Raw genomic sequence first — 25,362 nt, forward strand, 5'->3', positions numbered from 1 at the left:
GCCAGCTTTGCCAGTCGGTTTCACCCTGGGCGAACGCAATTTAACAAAAGTATCTGCCTTGCAGCGATGCCTTCAACTCACCTCAATAAAATCAAAAATGACAGCAACTGGACTTGAACTGCAGTGACTTTGACTTCGACTTCCGCCTTATGAATGGAGAAGATTCGAGAACAGTTCCATCCCGCCCAAACAGCTTTGCGCATCTGTATTTAAATGAAGGCAGAGAGAAAGTGCTGGAGACCCGCCCTCGCAGAGTACAGTAAACGATTTAACTGCGAAGATTATAAAATCGTTAACGGGATGATAATTGAAACGTGCGGGACAAAAGGATATACAACAACCGCATACTTCACTCGGTGTGTGAGGCATACGAACGGAATCGTGAGCTTGTTTTATGCATTAGAGAGCTAGAGGTAAATCCCAGCTAAACTTTTAACTTGATAATTGTGACAATGCGGTCATTGTAACTATAGTAATTACAGTTATTCTTTATGTTTTAGTTTTTGTCAGTTGTGTGCACGAGACTGCGTGGCTGTTTAAAAACGACAACACGGAGAAGACCGCAGGTCAGCTTCACGCAAACTAAGAAAGTCGGCTTTTTTAAAAGACGGCCAAACAGATGCATGCTTTAGCCTGCCTTAATAACGTGACACACTCGTCACGTTATTAAAAAAAAACTCGTTATAAAAATCAAAGAAATAAACGCACCGTGAGCTGAAAAGGGGAAAGAATAAAATAAACATCAAAAGTCGACGTGTCTCCTTTTCTGCGCGAGCGATTCTTCTTGTGGCAGAAAGCGAGGAACAGAGCCAATCATCCCGTTTACATTTAGCGCCAGTTAATCAGTCCCGAACGTTAGAATTTTTCTCGAACATCAGTAACATGTGTAGAGCCGCCACTGGCTAAACTGGGTTCTTAAGGAGAATCTTCTTCTTGGGTCCCCAGCATCCCCCAGCTACTCCTTCTTGAATCCACTACATTAGTGGTTTTTATTACAGCCGTAATTTGAACAATAAATATATCAATAAATAATCAAAGAAGCACACAGAACAAACTTAAACACTTTGATTTGTTTCATATATAAATGAATAATAATAACAAAGATCCAGCTAACAGTATTGCTTGTGACATGATATATAACAACAAAAACAATTTTAATTTTTGTACCACTATTACTACACCTTAAAAGTACTTCTATTACTACTAATAATAATGAATGTTACTAATATTACTAATAATAAATACTATTACTACTACTTCTTTCGGCTGCTCCCGTTAGGGGTTGCCACAGCAGATCATCTTCTTCCATATCTTTCTGTCCTCGGCATCTTGTTCTACTACTACTTCTAATAATAATGATAAATACTACTACTACTATAATAATAATTCAATCATTTTCAACCACTTATTCAAAAGCAGGTCAAGGGGGCAACATTCTTATCAGATTGCCCAACCACCTCAGTAGGTTCCTCTCGATGTGTAGGGTCAGTGGCTCTACTCCACCTATCACAGATGGCTATCTCTAAGGTAGAGCCTTCTCCTTCTTTCAGTCGTTACCCAAAGCTCATGACCATAGGTGAGGATAGGAACACAGATTGACTGCTAAATCGAGAACTTCCCCTTCTGACTCAGCTCCTTCTTCACCACTACCGATTGGTATATCGACTGCATAACTGTGCTTACCATCCCTATCTGTTTGTTGATCTCATCATAACTTTTCCCTTCACTCTTGAACAAGATCCCAAAGTACATAAACTCCTCTATTTGAGGCTGTAACTCACCTTCCACTCAGAAAGGACATTCTCATCACAGCTGCTTCACACTTATTCGCAAACTCTACTACTACTACTACTACTATAATAATAATAATAAATGCTAATACCAACTACAAGTACAAACAATAAAAACACTGCTACTAATGATAATAAAAATAACTACTACTAATACAACTAGTAGTAATAATAATAATAAAAGCTATCAATACTACTACTGAATGTGATTAATACATTTATTTAATGCAATAAAAACAGTGTCCAAATGAAGCTGATAATCTATATATTTAAAAAATAAATATGTGAATATATCACCCACACCTAACTTCATTTTGTCTTTCCAATGACAGCAGATAGCAATAAGGCATGGACTCAGTCTGTTAGCTACCAATAAAATTAACCAACAATTGAAATTTATCTGAAATTTATAATAGTGTCCTCAATGCAACAACGCTCTGGGCACTTCATATGTCGACTAGTGTTATCAGCCTTTAACAACATTAGGTCCAGTGTAGGTCCTGAGGTCTATATTGCGGTAATAAATAATCCTCAACCATGTGTCAGCTAGGTACTGTAACATCACATGATTTCTGTTAAACATGCAATATTAAAACGTTTTACACGTATTGCAACTGTTACTCCAGTAAACTGCTGGCTTTAGTGTAGTAGCAATTGATGTAAGATTAGCTAGTTTACTGGAAGTTTGACAAATTTGAAAATCTAAACTACTGTTTCATTAATGCAGGTTCATGCCGTACAACACCCACAAGATCAGACTTTATCTGACAGAGTGTGCAGCACAACTTTTGGTCCAGGCTCTGGTCTTGTCGCATCTGGACTACTGCAACTCGCTTCTGGCAGGGGCTCCTGTATGTGCTGTCAAGCCACTGTAGATGGTCCAATGGAGTGGCCTGTCTTGTATTTAACCAGCTGAGACAGGCACATGTCACTCCTCTCTTCTGGTCACTACATTGATCCCCTATAGCAGTATATGCATTAAGTTCAAATCCCTGATACTTGCCTACAGAGTAGTCAGTGGATCAGCACCTGTGTATATGGAGACACTGGTGAGGTGCCATAGTCCTTCTCACCCACTCATGTCTGCCAGTGAATAGCGTCTGGTGATGCTGCCTCAATGCAGACTTCTCTCCTGTGTAATTCCCAGTTGATGGAACTAGCTGTCCACCTCTATCCGAACTGATGACTCCCTTAATGTATTCAAGAAGCAACTGAAAAGCCATCTGTCTAATTGATCAAAGAAAAAAAAACAAAACTATGCTCTGTGACCTTTAATATTTTTGGTTAATTTGTTAGTTAAGTTTAATTGCTTTATCGATTATAATCTATGATTGTAAATTATTAGTTATAACATTTTTCACTTGTGGCAATCAACTTTTGTTACCTGTTCTGTTACACTTGCTGAACTACCAGGCCCTGTCATAATGTCACTCAATTGTTTACCTCTATTGTAAGTTGCTTTGGGTAAAAGTATCTGCTAAGTAAATGTAAAAACATTGCAAGTGTAGTGCAAGCTGCTTCTTCGTCCTTTCATTTTTTTTCTTTTCTGTGCTCCTGACTTGTGTTGACTTGAAGATATCTCTTTGCTTCTTAATGTAAAATTATCACAAGCGACAGTCAATGACGACAATATGATGATATATGAAACAACAGTAACACCGTTGAATGGATCCGCTCCTCCCCATTGGTCCTTCAATCGCAGGCCCCATGCACAGTGAGTGATGAATGTATAGGAAGGAAGCATGCGCTGATAGCACATTGACACACCCACCACACAACGAACCAACTGGATTGGGATCCAAGTGCAGCGGGTGATACCTCAGCACCACACTGAAACTGTGTGAGGTTTTTTATGGTGGCTGGGGTGCCAATCCTGCCACTAACCCCCAAGTTTTCCCTGCAAGTTGGAGGACCTGCTTCCAGGGCTGGATGCAGATTAACAACATACTCAGGATGTGGCAATTGCAGAATAAGGGCCTTTCTGAAGGGCCCAATGGAGTAGAGTCACTTCTGCTCTGAAAATGCATAAAACAATTCATCTGCATACTGTTACTCTTAAACATCCATTGTTTTCTCTGTCAAACAATGCATTACATGCTGCTCTAAGGGCACAGCATTGTTTTTCCAGACTGCCCAAATGAATGTAAGTCATTTTGGACTTTTGCAAATGGAAGAGTATCCATCCATCCATTTTCCAACCTGCTGAATCCAAACATAGGGTTACAGGGGTCTGTTGGAGCTAATCCCAGCCAACACAGGGCACAAGGCAGGAACCAATCCCAGGCAGGGTGCCAACCCACCGCAGGACACACACAAACACCAGGGCCAATTTTAGAATCGCCAATCCACCTAACCTGCGTGTCTTTGGACCGTGGGAGGAAACCCACGCAGACACGGGGAGAACATGCAAACTCCACGCAAGGAGGACCCGGGAAGCGAACCCAGGTCTTCTAACTGCGAGGCAGCAGCGCTACCACTGCGCCACCGTGCTGCCCATGGAAGAGTATTTTGAAAAAAATTAAATAAATAAATATGCAAACAAATAAAAATACTGTGAAATGTGACGGTGAGAAATAACATGAAATATGCCTATAAATAATTGAATGTGTCAGAAAATGCTTTTACTTTTTGTTGCTTTAATGTTTATTTAATTCATTTCATTTATTTATTTAAGTGATAACTGCAAACAAATTGAAACCGGCCCTGAAATGAAAAAGATTGATAGGATGGCCTTTAGCAAGTATTGTGTTTTGATTGATGAATTGTTGCTGGATTGGACGTAAACGTTTAGCCATCAAATGCCCCATTTATAGCAGACATTTCAGATGCAGGCTATTAATGATGAATTCTGTGTTTCTTGAATTAAAGTAGACGTTTTTCTCACTAACTTTGGGCAGCTTTTTCTTGCACTTGTGACTGTATGCATCGGATACAACTTTGAGCAAGTGTATATGGCACAGGTTTCCCAAGTCAAGCAAAGTGCTAGAGCTCACCCTTTCAACTTAGACATGTGAAAATGATAGTTTTCATTTCCCGGCTTATTTCATGCTTTGAAAGGAGTCGCTGACATAAAGGAAGAAATAAATAAATACATAAAGAAATAAGCAACAAAAATAAATATTTGTGACAGCTTTACTAGTAATTATACTCACATTTCGTGTTATTTTTTATTGTTACATGTCACTGTACTTTTATTTACTTGCCTGCTTATTTAATTTTGTCTGAAGTATTGTTCCATATCATAAGCCTGTGAGATAATACCACCATACTAATTTGTTTGCACTATCTTTGCTCTCTTGTCACAAAACAGTGAAGATGAATGTGGCTCAACATAATGTAACTTACTTGTACCTATGATGATTGAAAATGTGGAATATTGATTTTTTTTTCCAACTACTGGATCAATTTTAACGATGCAACTTAATACACACACTGCAGAATATTTTGTGTTTCTGTTAACATTAAATATGTAACTAGTTTGCACAAGTTGTGTGAATAAGTACACTCTAGAAAATAAAGGTCACTAAGTGGTCCTTCAGGGTAATGACAATAAGGGAACCATTTTTGTACCAAAACATTTCAAGTACCAAATGTGAAGACTTTAGAAAGACCCATTGTTTGTTTACATCTGTAACAAGTTCCACAAATAACCATGAATAGATGGTAACAATTTTGTGAAATACCAATGGGTTCCTGATTTTGAAAGAACTCTTGCTGCATGGTCTGTCAGTTGTCTACTATACATTAAGGATATCTGTTTTCCTCAAGTACTAAATACTAGGATGTTGTTCTGTGTTAGCCATTATGGATGTGATAAGAAGTTGAGCCTGAAGCAGGGGCCTGAATTGCCTCGAAAGCTTGCATATTGTAATCTTTCTAGTTAGCCAATAAAAAGTGTCATTTTGCTTAACTTCTTACCACCTCAAGTACTAAGAACTTTTTTCAAAGAACCAATTTCATATGCATAGAACTATTTCCAGAAAAAATGGTTGTTTTTGAAGCAATGGTTCTACAAGGATCCACACAACACAATAAAGTGTGTCATTACAGAAACAATAGTGTAGCTGATTGGAAACAACCACTGGAAGCAGCCTTCTGAATAAGTTGTTGACCTCAGTGGCGTTAAGAAGTCATTGCTTCAGGTTGTCACAGTAACATGCTGGAGAACTGGAGTGGAAATTTAAGTCAAGGTTTCTGGAATAATAATAAGGTAACGCATTTCGCTTGTGGAGGACATTCAGGCCGCACCCATTTGAAGTCGCTCTGGAATATTATGAGGATTTTCCTAAAAGTTCCGTAAAAGGGAAAATTCAATTGCATTTTTTTTTCATATTTCCACAATTTGGACGAAGATGGGTAATGACTCTTGGGCTGTGTGAAACACTGAGTCATTGTCGATGACTGAACCTTTTAAGAGATTCACAGTAACGATGCTGAAACAACTCACAAGAGGATGTCGGCCGTCTTTCTTGTTACTCGACACCCCGATGTTTTCGCCCTGTAGGATTACTGTCAAGATTGCTTAGATTGGGCATGTTTCAATATGATTTTTTATTGTGGAATTTAATTAACGAGACAGAAGCGCAAAACATCGTCCCGGCATGTCCGACGGTAAGTACACTGACGCTTCCTACACTCTTTCTGGGTGGTTCGCAGTATATACCAATCACTAAGACATCTAGACCCCAAACTCGCGAACTACTGCGCATTTCCAGCTGCACCTTAAGACTCGGCATTATGCACAGCTATCTACTCCCCCAAATCTAGAAAGGCTTTCGTGTGCGCACTCGCCGTCTCTCGAAAGTGAAACTCCTGAGCAGACATCGAGAAAAAGCGAGAGGCTCGGGGTAGCCGCACGGTGAGTGGGATGTCGGGGAAAAGAAAACGAGTACTGTCAATAGATGGACGTGCGCTTCTAATTAGCTGCTGGGTTTATGCTCGAGATTGTAGAATCGGACATCGTGGGAGGAGTGGGGTCGAATGGGCAAGCATCGCTCAGCGATCGGCGTTTTTAGAAAGTGACCGAAAGTGCGTGGCAGCTTGAAACAGGTGGAAGAAAACCGCGCAGCCAAGTAAAGTGCGTAGCGGCGAGCCACGTGGGTGTGTATGTGTGCGTGTGCTGCAAAGTCCTCGTAGAAACGCATCCAACCAGCGGGGCCTGCTCGGGAGATTACATCTAAATTTCGGTGGGGTTGCTGGTATTTACTAGGGCCTCCGCCCAGCAGGGGCTATGCCAGATAAATACTGTTTTTGTTCTAAAAGCTAAATGTCAAGAGTATGCGTAAGTCTGAAATCACTTTTTATTTTTGACCATTCGCGCTAACGGCTTGTTTTTATTGCATCCGACTGCTGATTCCCGTTAACAGCATGACATACCATCAATGATGGGTTCCGAATTACCATTACGTAAATTAATAGTCAGGTCTGTTGATCTGTGCTGCAATATCCAAAATTACTATTATTACTTTATTACTTTACTTTGCAGCATTAAAACGCGTAAAAGGTGGATATTCCTTTGTATCGTATAAGATTCATTCATTCAAAAACTCAAAAGTAGCACATTCTAATAGGCATGTTTCCCTTGTCAGGAATTTCTGTCATGTTAATTGCAATAATTATAATTGAAGATACACACTTGTTTTCATAAACGTTGACTCCTGTATTGCACCTTACAGTTTTGCACCAATGAGCAGTTTTAACACACTGTAGGCTGTCAGCTATTTGGCAGCATATTTGGCCAATCTAAAATGGCCTTTGGTCAGAAATTCCAGGCGAAAAAGTGGCATAGTGTTATGAACGCCTCTGTAAACATGATGAAATTTCGATTTGCAAATGCGCAATAACCCATGGCGGCGGAACTGCTCAATTGTTATGTTTATCATTGCTGTGCCATAAGCTTTCAGCACCTTCAATAAACATCCTTACCATATCATATCACAAGACAAGGCTAAGCAAGTGGCTTCAGGTTTTTCAGGTGGTCAGCCTGCATTCCTGCACGATACTGAAATGAAACCTTTAAATAACTTCCTTTTTTTTCTTTGTTTCTGATTTTTGCAAAGGCTTGAGGGAGTGTAATGTTTACAAACATACAGCATTTTCTGCTTTTTCCTAGCATTGGGTGGCACCATTTGCTTGTCTTTGGGTTACAGGTGATTCTTGCTGGATGTCGTGTAGACTTGAATAAATGTTCGGTTTGTAATCATTAGCCCAGATCCAAACTTATCGATTGTAAATTAAAAGCCTGGGCTACTCTGGAAATTCAGTTTTTAATGACAAACGTAGAACACACTGAAGGCTTAGTTAGTTTGTGATGATTGGTCCTAACCAGTGTTGTGTAAATTACCCAATGGCTATGCTTGAGTCACTTTACAGTAAGGTATCTCTTCTTTTACCCAGTTGCCCATCAGAAAGCTACAGGATTAGAAGTTTTAAAGTTTCTGATATTACATGTACTTAGTTATCAAAAGTACAAGTAAAGTATGACCTCTCTGTTTTATATATATAGTCAAAAAAGTTCTTTCCAACATCATATACAGTAATTCAGGCTACCTTCTCTTTGCATGTGAGCCATATTACAGTCACTAAAGTGACAGCCTGGTATCTGTGACATTCACAGTGTGTGGACATCCTACTTATTGTATATCATAAGTGGGGTAAATGCAAGGTGAGGTGTGCAGCCTTTCCCCATTTAGTAAGGGGTTAATTAATTCCAAAAAAAACCCTTTGCAAAGTGAATTTCATAGTCTAATTACAATTAATTTAAATGGAAAATATTAGTAAGCATTCCCTGGCCCCAAAAATGACCTCCACTTTTGATTAAACGACACTGAACTACATCAACATTGGCAGACTTAGTTTAATAAAAGCATTAGTCATCAAAACAAACCTATAATAAAGTCATTGCCCTTATTTAAATAATGTTTAATAGAACACTCTAACTAGACTTATCACTTTTCTTTTTACATTGAAAAAATGGGCCCTTTGGTTTTAGTTGGGCTTTTCTAGCTGTTTCATGACCCATTTTGGAGCTTTGATGCCCAGGACAATGTGAGAAGACGTGACAAACAAATATGACAAAGTGAGCAAAATATAGCATGTGAATGCACAAGTACATCTTGCAGTGACGGCAGGTTGTAATGAGGACATTGTCTTAATGCAGCAGCATCTGCTGGAATTGCACGTCACCAACGTCCAGCCCTACCCCATTCTGTAGGATGCAGTGAGGATGCCCATGTACTTAGAATAACTGCACAGATGACCATGTGTTTGTGTCACATATGAAAAGTGATGCAAGTCTTTATTTTAGGTAATTGTCTGAGCAAAGCATTGTGCGTATTTCCATATCCCTTTTGTTTTCGGATTTAATATTGTAGTAACGAATGTGTCTAGCAAAATACATCACAGTAAAAGTAGCCATTTGTGTTTGAAAATGTAGTGAAGTAAAACTGAAGGTAGGCAGAAAATGTAATACTTCAGCAAAGTAGAAATATTCTCAAAACATACTCAGGTAGTGTAACAAAGTATTTTTACTTCATTGCTGTACAGCACTGGTCCTGATTACGCTAAGTGGTTATTCTGTGTTACCAGGTTCCATTACAAGCCTTCTCATTGGGAATGCAGGGTGTAATCTTTGGCCAGCCAAGCAAAAAGAAGATTTCTTTGACTTGAGTGACCAGTAAGGCCTCTAACTGCAAGGGTGTCCTTAGTCCACAGTGACTTGTTCTACTTGAGCTGTGCTGCATTCATGATGATGAACCTTGAGTGCACTAGGTGGTTGGCATGCCCATTAAGTGGTCAAATCCAGAGCATGCAAAGTGGACAGATTTTAATATAATGCTTCAGGTTTATTGATTAAGTGCTCAGTATTTAACAATGAGCCAAATAGGCAATAAGAGGTCAGCTGCAATATTCAGTCAGTCCACAGTTTGTATTTCTTCTTCTTCTTCATCTTCTATAGAACATTGCAACTCATTGTCTATTGTTGCTGTCCTCCCTGTCTCACCATCATTTTTATTTACAATTAGCATCTGTGTTAAGTTTCATGTAGAAATGAAAAGCATTTACCACAGTCATGTATTTTAGAATGTAACTCAAAAATCTCAAATTACACTCTCTCCAGATTGGGATCACTGCCAGCAGCCTGGCATTCTGAGTTGGCTGATGACTGTGAATGTAATCCAACCACCCATAGCTGATAGTGCTGATGAGGGCAAACAGGCTTGTTGACATGAAAGCCACCAATCATATTCCTGTTCTGGACATTACTAACAAATAAAGACGGTTCTAATATGGATTCTGAAGATAAGCCAGTCTCAGTGCGGTGAAATTACTGAGCTGTGTGGCTGTCATGGGAAGGTGATCACCGCAGATCTTTCAACAGCCGATGGCTGCAGTGTGTATTGGCAGATGAAGAAAATGGCAGGTGTATAGGTCAACAATATTTAAGGATAAGGACAGAAGAGGTTCCTTGGTGCAAAACCAAAAGGACAGTCGGAAAAGCTGACCTGGGTTCAAAATCAGAAGTGTCAGTGACCAAAGATTTAAGCAATCTCAAAATTTCAAAGCCAGAAGCTTGTAAACACAAACTATAAGTTTTAATTTCCTAACGAGAAAAAGAATCGCAAGGCAATTTGTTGTTTCAAAAGTTAAGATACCCGGGGAACATGTCCCACCTTCCTGTGTTCATTTTAAATTTATTACTTATCCATTGGAGCTGTGTTTATGCCATTATTTACTTAAATATAGGTTTTTGAGGTCATAGAATCTAATTTTGGCATCAGTTTTTTCATTAGAGATGCCATCTTTTTTAATAAGCAAATGTTATGCTATGAAACAACTCTTAGAGGTACATGGAGCTGATGTTTCATCGAAATGGTCATCCGAGTTTGTGGGTAGTTTTAAAAAAATCTCTGCTTGTTGCTTTTTGTGTTCTTATCTAGTGTTTTAGATCCTTTTACAGCTTTCACTTTGATTCCTAGATTAGTGTTTAGGTTTGTAAGATGGGACTGATTCTCAGTACTGAACTGGCATTTTTGGATATTTCTTCTCCTGGTCAGCTTCTTCTATTTGGAAAATACAAAACAATTAAATACATTGGGAAATATGACATTGCATGTTGCGTGACTGTTACAGACCTTCATGGTGTCTGAGGAGGATTATGAGAGCAATTAAACCAGGAGGTTACTTATAAAACCTAAAGATGCAGCCAGATAGAGCAGGGAGACATGACACAAAAGCCTTGAATCAGATCAAAAGGATGAGACAAAAACTTGAATCAAAATCATAAAGTTATACGAGTCATGTAATGGCAACTTGTTATATTACAGCTTGAGTTTGTTCATTTAAAGTTTCTTATTATTTACTACTATGTCTAATGAATTTTTCTGCTATGTTCCTTGTACTTTGTGGGTGGGGACCTAGAGGCGAGGGTACCCTGATTTCCCTGCTGAAGGACAGACTTAATCTCCTGAAGCTGAGCACGGATACTTTACTGGTTCATTTGAAGTCCTATTGAGTGTATAATTGTAAAAATTGAATTTTCTGGTTCTTGGATGACTTTGCTAATTTGCAATGCATAATGGGCCATGCTCACCTAGGACTGCCTTTTTGGATGACTCATATTTGCATTTTTGGTCTTTTAGCCATTTTTATGTTTTTTTGTTATCTCCAAATAAATAATTGCCTTTGTAAAAGTTACTTTGTGGCTTCCTAGACATTTTTTTTGTATTCTGTGCAGTTTAAAGAGATTGTTTGAAAGTTTGAAAGGCAGATCCTCATTTTGGATCTTATTAGGCCAAAGCCTTCTTGTAGAGTTGGTACTAGGCAGGCTGGGAAAGGGTGGCCTGGCTTGTGGAACCTTTAGGGTGCCTCACAATCTCTTCACTGTAATTATGCACTTAAACCATAACAAAACCAGGGTGGTAAAATAATGTTAATTATATTGAAAAAGTACAACAAATTAACAATAAACTTCAGACAGATCATGACAATATGAAGTACCCATCAAAGAGCAGCAAATGTTCAAAGTAAACTTGTACAGATTACACTGGTCCTTGTTTATGGTATTCAGTATGTGTGTGTGAGCATTTCTTACAGGAAGGCCTGATCTCTATATATAATTTCATTTGGATCTTGATCTTTGTTTGTCCGCGAATGAATTAGAAGAAGCACTAGATGGCAGTAGAGAGACAGCTAAAACATAGGCATTGCATTAAGAATCTCCTCCAGGCTTATACTACTGAAGACTGTAGTACGCCAGTCACACCTCAAAACACAGACATTCAAACTAAACAAATTGTTGTGCTTTAAATTAACTAAAGCGATCTTCATTTACATCTTGATCTTTGTTTGTCCACGAATTCCACGCAAGCGTAGACCACCTTCCAGTTTAGTACGTTGTTGTTACTCACGGATTTCAACAATGTGCCGGAATAATGAAAGGGGTGGTGGACAGTGTTATGCTGGTTAGCTCCTGAGGCCTGGTTAGAGAATGAGATTGCTGAAGATAAAAGCTATGTGCCTACGTAACATATGAATGAAAGACAGTGGGTAAAATAAATGACAACGTAACAGCACGTTCCGGAAATTATTATTGTTAAGTTGTAGCCGGCGAGTGCTGCGCGTCTCACAGTTGTACCGTGGCTTGCTCACATGTCAGTGAAGTGATCCCTATTTATGCTTTAAAGAGCCTGGATACCTATGTGCCCCCCTTTTATAACCATTGCTCTGTATATATTGCCTTACTCTTTGGATTGCCACAAAGCAACCTGCAAGATTGGAGAAAGGTTGAGAAGAGATCGTGAGAGAAAACGATAGCATCGTGAAAACGAGACGGACTGTGAACGGACAGAAGCAGAAATGATCCTACACCACCTACACCGCCACATAATTACGATTCGGACAGTGATTCCGAGTAGGCAGTTCCTATCGAATCAATATCCAAGGGTTTTCTTTTGTAATTTTGTTTCCCTTATAAAAAAATCATAATGCTGTGCGAACGGCCCAGTTCACGACTGGCAGCCGCGTTTAAACAGGGAGCCCTTCACAGACAACTTTAACACGCGCACCGTAGTTGGGCGCACATGGCTAGTACTATATAATAATAAAGTCTATCTCAGAAAATGGATCGTTGAGTGTTATCACATTATGTGATGAACTAATATTTCATCCAGTACAGTATCATGCCTTACACGTGTATTCCAGCTTAGGCTGTGACTCCTTACAGATCAGGTTTGAAAAGTAAATATTTTGACTATCTTAAATTATCTGATCTTGCTTTCACTCACAACCTAAAAGCAAGCTGCCATGATGATTGGCGCTTTGCAAACTGGCCCAAGGTAACCAGTCATGCATATTTGCATTTAAGTGTGTATTGTGAGTGGTAGGATTGGCTGTTGACCCCACCCCAGCCCCTCCCTGGTGAAGTCACATGAGGGGAGCGGCAAGGCACATAATCAAGAAGGCCTGACTACAGTTCTTGGCTATTCTGTTGTACTTAGGCGCTGCTGTGACTGTCAGCCCTTAGGTGATTTTACTTTGTTGTTGATTTCACTTTTTTATTCTCTTTCAGACATTTTTGGCTCCTTTTTGCTTTTTTACCATTATGTTTTGTTGCGGGAAAATGGTTCAAGGGATTAGAACATAAGTAGGCAAAGAATCAGAGAGAAGAGGTCCAATACTTCTATTTTATTTACTTAATCAACTATAATAATCAAACACATATAATGCAGACATACAAAACAAAACAATACTTACAGACATATAAAAAGACATAGAGCCATCATCCCAGACCAGTAGACTGAGGGGGCCCGCTTGTCAGTCTTGTCAAAGGACCAACCCATTTTGCCTTTCATTACTGGGCGGTGCGCGCTGTCCCCACGGTTGAGCCTCCAAAGAAACTGAGGGTGAAACCTTCCCTTATATACTAATTGAGCGTCCTTGCCCAAAGCGGCTTACGTGTAAGCAGTGTATACAGAAGTGATTAGTTTCAGCACACACACCTTTCCACGGGACGCGGTGTTGTTTTGCACTTGGTCCAGATGATGACGACACCTGGTACCAGGAGGCACACAAAAATAAGAATTGCGTAGTGAAACCCCTTGAAGTGAAAAACAAGTCAGCATGCCCCTTTATCCTGACGGAGACGGCGTCTGGTACCAGGAGGCACACAAAAATACAGTAAAAGCCCCTCGAAGTGAAAAACAAGTGAAAAACAAGTCAGCATAACCCTCTGGCCATATTCCCAGTACTTTTCCTTCTTGAAGCTGGTTTTTGCGCTGAGCGACCAACGCCCATCTGCTCTCTTGATCCCTCTCTTTAGAAAAATCCTTCCATTACATTCGGCCCTCGCTCAGCGCAAACCCAGCGCTCTTGCCCTTCTTGTTCTGATTGCAATTTTTCGTAAAGCACAAAATACATAACAGTTAAATATAGTCATTAAAGCAATAATAATAACACAATTGTCCATAATAAATGCTTTTTCTTCGCTTGGAGAAATATTTTTCCAGTGAAATTACAATTTTTCTTCAACCCAGGTACTTTGCGCCCTAGAGGGTCACCTCCCTGGGGAGCGGTTACTAGCACTTCACCCAAGGAGGTTCTTCTGATTTGGTATTTCATCATCCACATTGTCATCAAGAAAAGAATAAGAATCTTTAACTGAAGGTGTCCATAGTTCAAGAAATTGGGTGCACACCTGTTTGACAGCAACTCTAGTAATAACTAATTAGGAAACTAGTAACAAGCAACAACGCATACTATTAAGAGAGTAATTTCTGCTTCACTAACATGAACCCCATGATACCCAGGTTCAAATAAAGCTAATACTAATTAATATTATTGGTGATGATACAGATGGCATAAATATTTATCTTAAATAACTCAAAAGTTCTCAGTTTTAGGTTGCCACCGCTGTGCACAATGATAATCGGAGATAAGTCCTTACACACCTCACCATGCTCACATCTTAACACACTCATTCATAAAATTGCCCAAATATACACCCAGCTGTGGTCTCAACCTTGAGCCACCTTTATCACATTAATTCAGCCATCTTGTGGACAGTAGGTGTCAATCCTCCCTTCGGAAGATGTCAGCACTACCTTCCAAAATGCAAATCACTGGGTCATTTTTGAGGTCACATTCATTTCAATTTCAATTTCAAGGGTTATACCCAAGCTTATTCATATCTTCAGAGATCTTCAAACTTCATTTGGGCTTTTTAATTCACGGACCTCACACTCACCACTGTATGTATAGGACACTCCATCTCCTATGGGCCAAATTATTACTTCATTTCACTGATTTCCATAACATATATACTCATCAAGCCATGGTGTTAATCATTTGACCTGTATCACCATCAACATGCTAGCCTAAACTGTTTTATCCTCTTCTAAAAGCTATAGATGTCCTGACCTATAGTATGTGTCCCTTATCCCCAAAATACTAGTCATGTGTGTCATCCCATATGCTTACTATTATTCTTTTCAATTAATTAAATGTACCTAAATGTAAAGCTCTACATTATTTGCTATAACACTACAATCAATAACCTAGAATATCTAAACTGGACTGACCCTGACTAGTAATAGTGCATTGTCCCTTCAATGACAATCACTTAACAATCTCTAATAGATCCCTTATGTTAGATTAGATTCAATTCTGATTAACTTTACAAATAACCAAATCATTGGTCCTTAAAGGTGACTTATCTCATACAAAATATCAGAAGGCATATCAAAACATTTATCTAAAAGTACAAATTATATAGTATTCCCATTAATACAAACATTCATTAAATACATATTATTTAGGAATCCCTATATTGTACTTTGTCTACAAATAATTAGCTTTCCCTTCTATATCTTTCACAGTTCAAATACTTTTAACCCAAAAGATGTTGCCATTAGTCAAAGCAGGCTCCAGCAAGAACATTGAGCCCTGCAGAGTAAAAGTGTGACAGATTTTTTTCTCTAATAAGGACCAAACCAGGTGTTGGGGTCCAACATCCCAAGCAAAAAGGACCCAAGTAGGCAGATGTCATCTATGATTCGGAATCCACGATGATCTTTTGGGCTCAAACATCACCAGCATAGTTGAGCTCTTGGCAGCAGGTATCCATGATGCCTGGAACTAGAATCAAAGTGTGTTGTCCAGTAGTCAGCTGATCGATGGCCTGATTCATGACTTGATTCCCTCTTTGGTATGGCTGGGTTCTCCTTGGAGTCAGATAATTAGTTTATCTGCAGACCTTTATCACAGCCCAATCTCTGGTTCAACTTCAAATGCTGTCATCTACGATGCACTAGGAAAAAACAGCTTTCACCTGCAGATGTAAAGACTTAAAAACGCTCATTTAAATAGTCAGCATATTAATTCTTCATCGGTAGCTACTTATGGATCCAAAAAACAATATGTCATAAGATGTCAGATCTGTTTCGTTGGGGGTACCCCTATTAAAAATATTGCTAGCAGTGAAACAAACGGTCAGTTCAATCCAGTCTGTGCTTGTCTAAGTCAATTTGTCTTTAAACAGTCAGAGTAAAAATTTAGATTGATAAGCACAAAGTTCAAGTCCTCCTTTATAGCTGTTTCCAGTTTGGCTGCGGTTGCAATTTCCACTCAATTAAAAAAAACATGTCCCAAGTCATTAAAATAAAGTCAATCAATGTATTACAAAAGGAAAAGTACTCAATAAAAAATCATTACAAAAATTGGTCCCAATAATATTGACATAATATTCAAATTATCTGCATTTGTTCCAAGATTTAAACTGGTTTCAAAATGTAAACAAAATTAAACATAGAGTCAAGAAAGAAATCCACAATCTAGACGGGTAAATTCTTATTTCTTCCCCCATGTATCTAATCACAAACCATTGTTCAGTTATGCAAAGTCCTAAAAACATTTTTCTTTTTACACAAGGTGTTCATTTTTAAAGTTTCTATACATGTATAAAAGTGAGCCTTCCATTAGTTTTGTTGTGATACCAGTATTCCACTGTATTTCACACAAACATGTCAATATTACACACAAAGGAAATGAGGAAAGAAATCAATATATCAAAATGCCCTATAATGCAAAATGTGTCTTTATTTACTATAAAGCCCTCTAAGAAATTTGCACATTTCTACCCATATTTAGAATGAAGAACCCACTTGTTTATCAGGTAAACTAAGAAAATACTTCAAATCTACTTCAATTATATACACTGATTTTCTTTTCCCCATAACCTTCTGTCAAAGACAGTTGATCTTGCACATTCTTTCATTGTTATCTTCCAGATGTTTTATTACACGTCTTTCAGAATGTTGACTCCAAAGAGCACAGTCTGTTTTCCTCTTAGTTAACCCTCCTTATTCCCTTTCTTTCACTTACAGTTTGGCATTGGCTGTTTTTATACTGCCACATGCCATTCTTCATACCAATTGTCGCATTTGACCATCACCAAACAAATGCACACCATATTGTCACTTACACTTACCTTCATTACCACATACAAGTAACCCTCACATTATAACAGCTTTCCTTGTACTCTGCCTCTCCAATATACAGTAAATTTTGTTTTCTAAGCAGCACTAATCAACATAGGCTTTGAAAGGAGTATTACCAATAACCTGCTTCATTTTGCTAAAAGAATGTCTCCTTCAATCGAAATTTACTCATTTTAATTAAAATCCTCCCTTTTATCAGAGTCTGGCCAGTACTCAAATAAAAGGGGTGCTCATATAATATGCTTAATCTGGAGACCTTTTTACACCACCTGTTCAAATCTTTTTTTTAATTTAGAATTAAGAGCTCTTTTAATTTCAACATTTACATTCACAATAATATCAATTATTTAATTCTTGCAAACAACACCACATATTTTTACACATTCTTTTAAGCACACTGAAACCTATTTAACATACACACATAGGGATCCCTCTAATACACTATATAACATACACAAAATCACCCAAACCATTGTTTTAACACATTCAACTTTACCTCAGTTTTGTCACTTATTATCACTTATTATTAAAAGTGATTGCATTTTTCATTTTATCAAATGTTACTCATACTCACATTTATTTTAACCCATATTTACTCAGAGCTCTGGAAGTTTATATGCACACGGCAGCTTCAGCAAATCATAGTTGAACTACATTACCCAGAAGTCCCCATGTTTTTGCTTTCTTACTCCCAAACACACGTACGCACCCACAGAACAAATAACAGGCATGCTCACACATTTTTAGCACAAACATATTTACACACACACACAGAACAATTAATGTTCAGGCATACACATAGTATACAGGCACACACATTGAATAAGTTCAGCACAGACATATTCATATACACAGACATTAGCGAGCGCCAGGTACCTTTGATGTTAAATACAGTGCACTTTTTCTTTTTCGCGCATTATATTCTTCTCAACGCTTGTTATTCTTTTTGGTGCTATCCTCCTACATTTTTCTGAAGGCTGCTTTACTTATCAGACTATAATATAAAACAGCCTCTCATGGCGTTAGCGGATGTTAACTCTAACGCGATTCTACTCAGCTCGAAACGGCGCTGGTTTCTAGATCAAGGAGACTCCATTGGCGAAATAACTCGGCGACAACGAGGAATTGCTTCCGTGGCGATCCATTCCTGCACCAATTAGGGCAAATCCAACTATCAAGAAATCACGCGGTTCGATACTACAGCAAGACGGCACTCTCGTCAAAAAGACTAAACTGTCATTGAGAATATTAACTCAAAACAAACAACATGTAAGCTTCAACATAAATCACAAATAAACTCGAATCATGGCATAAGTGCTAACTACTGCGCCACCACACACTTTAACACTGAGCGATCGTTGCTTAATCTATATGGCATTCTCTTTATACATTGCTACGTGTACTGCTAGCTGCTCTCAAATTTTTAGCCAGGTATTTATCTTGGCTATGCATAAGGCTGCCTCATCCGTCATCCCCTCGGCCCGCTGTACCCGCGGCAATAATACAGCTACCTTGGATTCGGCCATCGAGGCTCGCCCTAACGCATCCGTCAAGTCCATTTGCATTTTCTTAATCTCCCTTTTTCGTCTACCAAGCTGTCCAGACATCTAACTGCCGTTAGTAAAACCCACCCCCGCGTCTGCAAGCCCGTTATGGGTTCTTTTGCAGACACTTGACATTTCTTAAGCGCAGCTCGTACATTCACTGGTGTTGGGGGGCCTAAACTTTGCCAATATTGTGCTAATCCCCCCCATGTCTCAATTCTCTAGCGCAGTATTCCCACACCGTTTCCTCCCAACCGGGAAGAGGTAAAGGAGCTGCCTCAGGGTCTTTATTCTTCTTCTTAAACATCTCTGATTTCTTTTTGCCTCACTCAATAGTTCAATATTTTACCAGATTCCCCAAAATCCTGTTCGTGACGCCAAAATGTTTTGTTGCGGGAAAATGGTTCAAGGGATTAGAACATAAGTAGGCAAAGAATCAGAGAGAAGAGGTCCAATACTTCTATTTTATTTACTTAATCAACTATAATAATCAAACACATATAATGCAGACATACAAAACAAAACAATACTTACAGACATATAAAAAGACATAGAGCCATCATCCCAGACGAGTAGACTGAGGGGGCCCGCTTGTCAGTCTTGTCAAAGGACCAACCCATTTTGCCTTTCATTACCGGGCGGTGCGCGCTGTCCCCACGGTTGAGCCTCCAAAGAAACTGAGGGCGAAACCTTCCCTTATATACTAATTGAGCGTCCTTGCCCAAAGCGGCTTACGTGTAAGCAGTGTATACAGAAGTGATTAGTTTCAGCACACACACCTTTCCACGGGACGCGGTGTTGTTTTGCACTTGGTCCTGATGATGACGACACCTGGTACCAAAAGGCACACAAAAAATAAGAATTGCGTAGTGAAACCCCTTGAAGTGAAAAACAAGTCAGCATGCCCCTTTATCCTGACGGAGACGGCGTCTGGTACCAGGAGGCACACAAAAATACAGTAAAAGCCCCTCGAAGTGAAAAACAAGTCAGCATAACCCTCTGGCCATATTCCCAGTACTTTTCCTTCTTGAAGCTGGTTTTTGCGCTGAGCGACCAACGCCCATCTGCTCTCTTGATCCCACCCTCTCTTTAGAAAAATCCTTCCATTACACATTACTTTGCATTTTGGACTTTACACCTCATTACACTTGTTTTTTTAAATGCTTTTTTCTGTCCAGCTTGTTTTTGCAGATTACATTCTTTCATAATAAAATTAAACTACTATTACCTGTTTTTCTTGGCACCTCTGTCCTCTGATGCTATTCAGGGTTTTAGTGGCATGTGTTGCTGCCTCACTTACCCAGTTGCCATATGTATGGGGTTTGCACATTCTCATTTTCTCTCTGGGACTTTACTGTGGGTACGTCCCACCCAAATTCCCAAGAAATGACAAATGGGTGTAGAAGCATGGCTGTCTGCACAAGATTGTCTGTGATGCACTGCTGTCCTGTCCAGGGTTGGTTCCTACCCTGAGATCATGCTGCTGGTATGCGATCCTGAATAAGTCAGGCAGATTTGAGAAGTTTTTCTGATGTCTGCTGTCATATTGTGGCATGTGTTTCATTCTAAGTGTGATGGGGCAGTGATGAGCTGGCATCCCATCCAGATGCATGAAACTAACTTGCATTTGTTTCTTTGATACCTCAGTTCTGACTCCTGCAGCTCTGAATCTGAAGGCTAATTGTTTGAATTGATTTTATTTGCTTAATCTGTTTTACTCTGGGCGGCACGGTGGCGCAGTGGTAGCGCTGCTGCCTCAGCAGTTAGGAGACCCGGGTTCGCTTCCGGGTCCTCCCTGCGTGGAGTTTGCATGTTCTCCCCGTGTCTGCGTGGGTTTCCTCCGGGCGCTCCGGTTTCCTCCCACAGTCCAAAGACATGCAGGTTAGGTGGATTGGCGATTCTAAATTGGCCCTAGTGTGTGCTTGGTGTGTGGGTGTGTTTGTGTGTGTCCTGTGGTGGGTTGGCACCCTGCCCAGGATTGGTTCCTGCCTTGTGCCCTGTATTGGCTGGGATTGGCTCCAGCAGACCCCCGTGACCCTGTATTCGGCTTCAGCGGGTTAGAAAATGGTTGGTTGGTTGGTTGTTTTACTCTGGGATGTGGGTGGAAACTTGTGTACCAAAAGGCTTGTGTGTCACAATCATCAATTATGTTGTTTGAAAATCACAGCCTTATTCAAGCAGAAAAATCCAACTCCTAATGCCTTTGGGAGAAAAAAAAAACAAAATGAAGAGAGTAAAGCATTAGGAAAATGATACATTTGGATTTTATTTGTTTATTTTCTTTTATTCTGAATTGTACTTCAAAAAAACAGCTCAGTGTCATCGTGAGATCTCCCATGTTTATTCTTGTTTTTCTCAAGTTGAGAAGAAAGCCTTGCTTTGCAGGCACAACCAGTAGGAATGGCCTGTTAATCTCTTTGGAGAGCTTTGGTTTACATAGTACCTGCCTGACTTTATAATGGAGTGTGAGAGTAGGGTAGGAATCATTTTGTTTCAAAGTCCACCAATCAGGTAAGGATACAGTTTTCAGAAATCTTTTACTAATCTTGTTAAATGTTGATGTAAAATTTCCCCATTGGTTATGAACAGAAGAACAGCCACCTATCTTCTTGTATAACCACAGCCTTGAACTTGAAATACTTTGACCTTCTACAAGTGTTCACCTCCTGCATTGTGTGCTTCTCTTATCTCTGTTTTTTAACCTTATTATCCACTACCCATTTTCTAACCAGCTTATCTAGTTCAGATGCCTGCCCCTGCAGTCGCAGGTCCAAGGTAGGGAACCAGTCCATCACAGACCTATCCTCACACACACACACATACATATATATATATTGCAAAGTTTTACTGTCAAATAATGCAAAGAGTATGCGACACGTGTTTCGCCCTAATTCTGGGCTCATCAGGCGTACACACTCACTGTACCCCCTCTCAGGAATCGAACCTCGGATTTCAGCGGCAGAGGTGAAGCCTCTTTACGTTGCGCCACGGCGTGTGGTTCGTTTATTTGACAGCATGTAGATCTGGGTAATTACAGATACATGGCATTCGTATTCTGATTTACTATCTGATTGTATGGGTGGTTAACCACAAGGCAACATTCTATGATCTGCTTCTCGCAACTGAAAGAGGGCACCGTGGCAGATGTTTGCCGGCTTGCAGACCAACCACAAGCGTTACCTGGTAGGTAACCACGTATACAATCACTGATGCTCCTCATTTGTGAAGCAGTTCTCTGTCTGAAGGTGTGTGTCTTTTTTTTCTGTAATTGGATCAGTTTTGAAAAGTGAAAGCACAGCCCAACTGCTCACAATATTTAGTTCTGTAGTATGTATAGAGTTAGTCTGACAGACCTCAGGTGATGTATTTATTTCTAGTCATTAATTATTTCTCACTTATGTTAATTTGTGACTCAGAATTTGCCTGGTGAGAGCACATAAATGTGTGTACACCAGTGTGTCTGGTAAAGGACTGGCATCACATCAGAGGTTTGATCTTGCATAGTGCACAGTGATTACCCAAACATTGACTGGGTTAACTTTACAAATAGAGCACAAGAACAAAATCTTTTAGACTTCTATGATACTAGGCTTTTGTCCCGTGTTAACCATTATAGATGTAATGAGAAGTCAAGCAAAATGACACCATTTATTGGCCAACTAAAAAGATTGCAATATGCAAGATTTCGAGGCAGCTCAGCCCCCATCTTCATGCAGTTTGTAATCAATTACAATTACAAATTACACCTTGCCTGAAGAAGGGTCCTTAGTTGCCTCAAAGCTTGCTTATTGTAATCTTTTTAGTTAGCCAATAAAAAGTGTCATTTTGCTAGACTTCTATGAGGACATAATCATCATCGTATCTTATCACACCACTGCCATATCCAGGTAAGAGTGGCGTCATTAGCATCTTCATCAGTGCATGTAGGGCCTCGGGAACATTCACGGAGAATGTGGTCATTGTTTGGGTGGGCTCACCACAGGGACATTCAGCGCTTGTTGTGAGGCCCCATCTAAATAGGTTGGCCCTTGTTTTGCCTACCTTTGACCTAGCTCAGTTAAGTGCGACCCAGTCTTTCCTGGAGAGGGATGTTCCATTGGGTAGATGCTCTTGAGGTATAAGTAGAGCTTCATTGGGAGGGCTATGGTCAGTCTTTAGCCATCTCTTGATCCAATGTTTTGTGGACTGCTTTGGATTGAGAGGTTCTACTGTGGTGAAGCTCCGAAGAGAAGATAGTCAGTGATTTACTTTGCTCAGTGGCTTGAACCTTTCTACTCTTGAACAGGTTTCTTGTCGCATATGGGGAAATGCGATCCCAGCCAGCCTGTATAAAGCAGTAAGGCACGTTGTTCACAATGTGCCGGTGATGATTCGACATGTGGTATATTTAGCTCAGGGTCAACCTTGTTGTCATGGGTTGACCTAGCCAAGGTTATTATAGTTTTGCTTTTTTATATTAGTTTTCATTTCTATATTTTTTCTGACCTTACTTGGAAATTCAGTTTAGTTTTAGTTTTCCTTCATCGTGCATTTTTTATTTTAATTTAGTTTTTATTTTACAAAGAAATTTCTATTTTATTTTTATATATATATTAGTTTCAATTTTTGTAATTAGAGTATGATTAAAGAGCTACTATGGAGTTAAGTTTTTCTGTCACAATGAGGCAGAACTGGATACTGGATATAATATGAGTTTAATGTTAGTGGAAGCTTGCTACACTACACAACACAGTTTACTATTTGGTTTTGTTTTTTTCTGATAAAAAAGAGCATAATTAAAACCAGGTGCTGAATATGAATAATTTTACATGATTTTATAATTTTTTAAATATTTTCTATGTCATTTGTACTGAACAAATCTGCGCTGCCTGTTGGCACTTTTTTCTTTTCCTTTTATTGCCCAGAATTGGCCAATTTGTAATGAAATTTACAGTGCATCCGGAAAGTATTCACAGCGCATCACTTTTTCCACATTTTCTTATGTTACAGCCTTACTCCAAAATGGATTAAATTCATTTTTTTTCCTCAGAATTCTATACACAACACCCCATAATGACAACGTGAAAAAATTTTACTTGAAATTTCGCAAATTTATTAAAAATAAAAAATTGAGAAAGCACACATACATAAGTATTCACAGCCTTCGCCATGAAGCTCAAAATTGAGCTCAGGTGTATCCTGTTTCCCCTGATCATCCTTGAGATATTTGTGCAGCTTAATTGAAGTCCACCTGTGGTAAATTCAGTTGATTGGACATGATTTGGAAAGGCACATACCTGTCTATATAAGGTCCCACAGTTGACAGTTCATGTCAGAGCACAAACCAAGCATTAAGTCAAAGGAATTGTCTGTAGACCTCCGAGACAGGATTGCCTCGAGGCACAAATCTGGGGAAGGTTACAGAAAAATTTCTGCTGCTCTGAAGGTCCCAATGAGCACAGTGGCCTCCATCATCCGTAAGTGGAAGAAGTTCGAAACCACCAGAACTCTTCCTAGAGCTGGCTGGCCATCTAAACTGAGCGATCAGGGGAGAAGGGCCTTAGTCAGGGAGGTGACCAAGAACCCGATGGTCACTCTGTCAGAGCTCCAGAGGTCCTCTGTGAAGAGAGGAGAACCTTTCAGAAGGACAACCGTCTCTGCAGCAATCCACCAATCAGGCCTGTATGGTAGAGTGGCCAGACGGAAGCCACTCCTTAGTAAAAGGCACATGGCAGCCCGCCTGGAGTTTGCCAAAAGGCACCTGAAGGACTCTCAGACCATGAGAAACTGGTCTGATGAGACAAAGATTGAACTCTTTGGTGTGAATGCCAGGCGTCACGTTTGGAGGAAACCAGGCAACACTCATCACCAGGCCATTGCCATCCCTACAGTGAAGCATGGTGGTGGCAGCATCATGCTGTGGGGATGGAACTGGGAGACTAGTCAGGAGAAAGGGAATGATGACTGCAGCAATGTACAGAGACATCCTGGATGAAAACCTGCTCCAGAGCACTCTTGACCTCAGACTGGGGCGACGGTTCATCTTTCAGCAGGACAACGATCCTAAGCACACAGCCAAGATATCAAAGGAGAGGCTTCAGGACAACTCTGTGAAAGTCCTTGAGTGGCCCAGCCACAGCCCAGACTTGAATTTGATTGAACATCTCTGGAGAGATCTTAAAATGACTGTGCACCGACGCTTCCCATCCAACCTGATGGAGCTTGAGAGGTGCTGCAAAGAGGAATGGGCAAAACTGGCCAAGGATAGGTGTACCAAGCTTGTGGCATCATATTCAAAAAAGACTTGAGACTGGAATTGCTGCCAAAGGTGCATCGACAAAGTATTGAGCAAAGGCTGTGAATACTTATGTACATGTGCTTTCTCAGTTTTTTTTTATTTTTAATAAATTTGCAAAAACCTCAAGAAAACTTTTTTCACGTCATTATGGGGTGTTGTGTGTGTAATTCTGAGGAAAAAATGAATTTCATCCATTTTGGAATAAGGCTGTAACATAACAAAATGTGGAAAAAGTGATGCGCTGTGAATACTTTCCA

At 39.7% G+C, this 25,362-nt stretch overlaps 1 protein-coding gene across 5 annotated transcripts in view; it reads left to right on the forward strand.

Moving 5' to 3' along the window:
* The first annotated feature begins 278 nt into the window (after positions 1-278).
* Positions 279-25,362, forward strand: part of il34 (interleukin 34) — a 50,412-nt gene continuing 25,328 nt past the window's right edge. The window contains exon 1 of one of the 5 annotated variants that reach the window (XM_039762852.1): positions 279-413. The gene's annotated coding sequence lies outside the window, so the exon portion shown is untranslated. Of the gene's footprint in view, positions 414-5,946; positions 6,402-6,502; positions 6,649-6,937; positions 7,072-25,362 lie in introns of those variants that run through there. The other 4 variants (XM_039762849.1, XM_039762854.1, XM_039762848.1 and 1 more) reach the window with 4 other exon arrangements.

This window comes from Polypterus senegalus, chromosome 9, assembly GCF_016835505.1.
Source record: "Polypterus senegalus isolate Bchr_013 chromosome 9, ASM1683550v1, whole genome shotgun sequence".
In the NCBI taxonomy this organism is placed as follows: Eukaryota; Metazoa; Chordata; class Cladistia; order Polypteriformes; family Polypteridae; genus Polypterus; species Polypterus senegalus.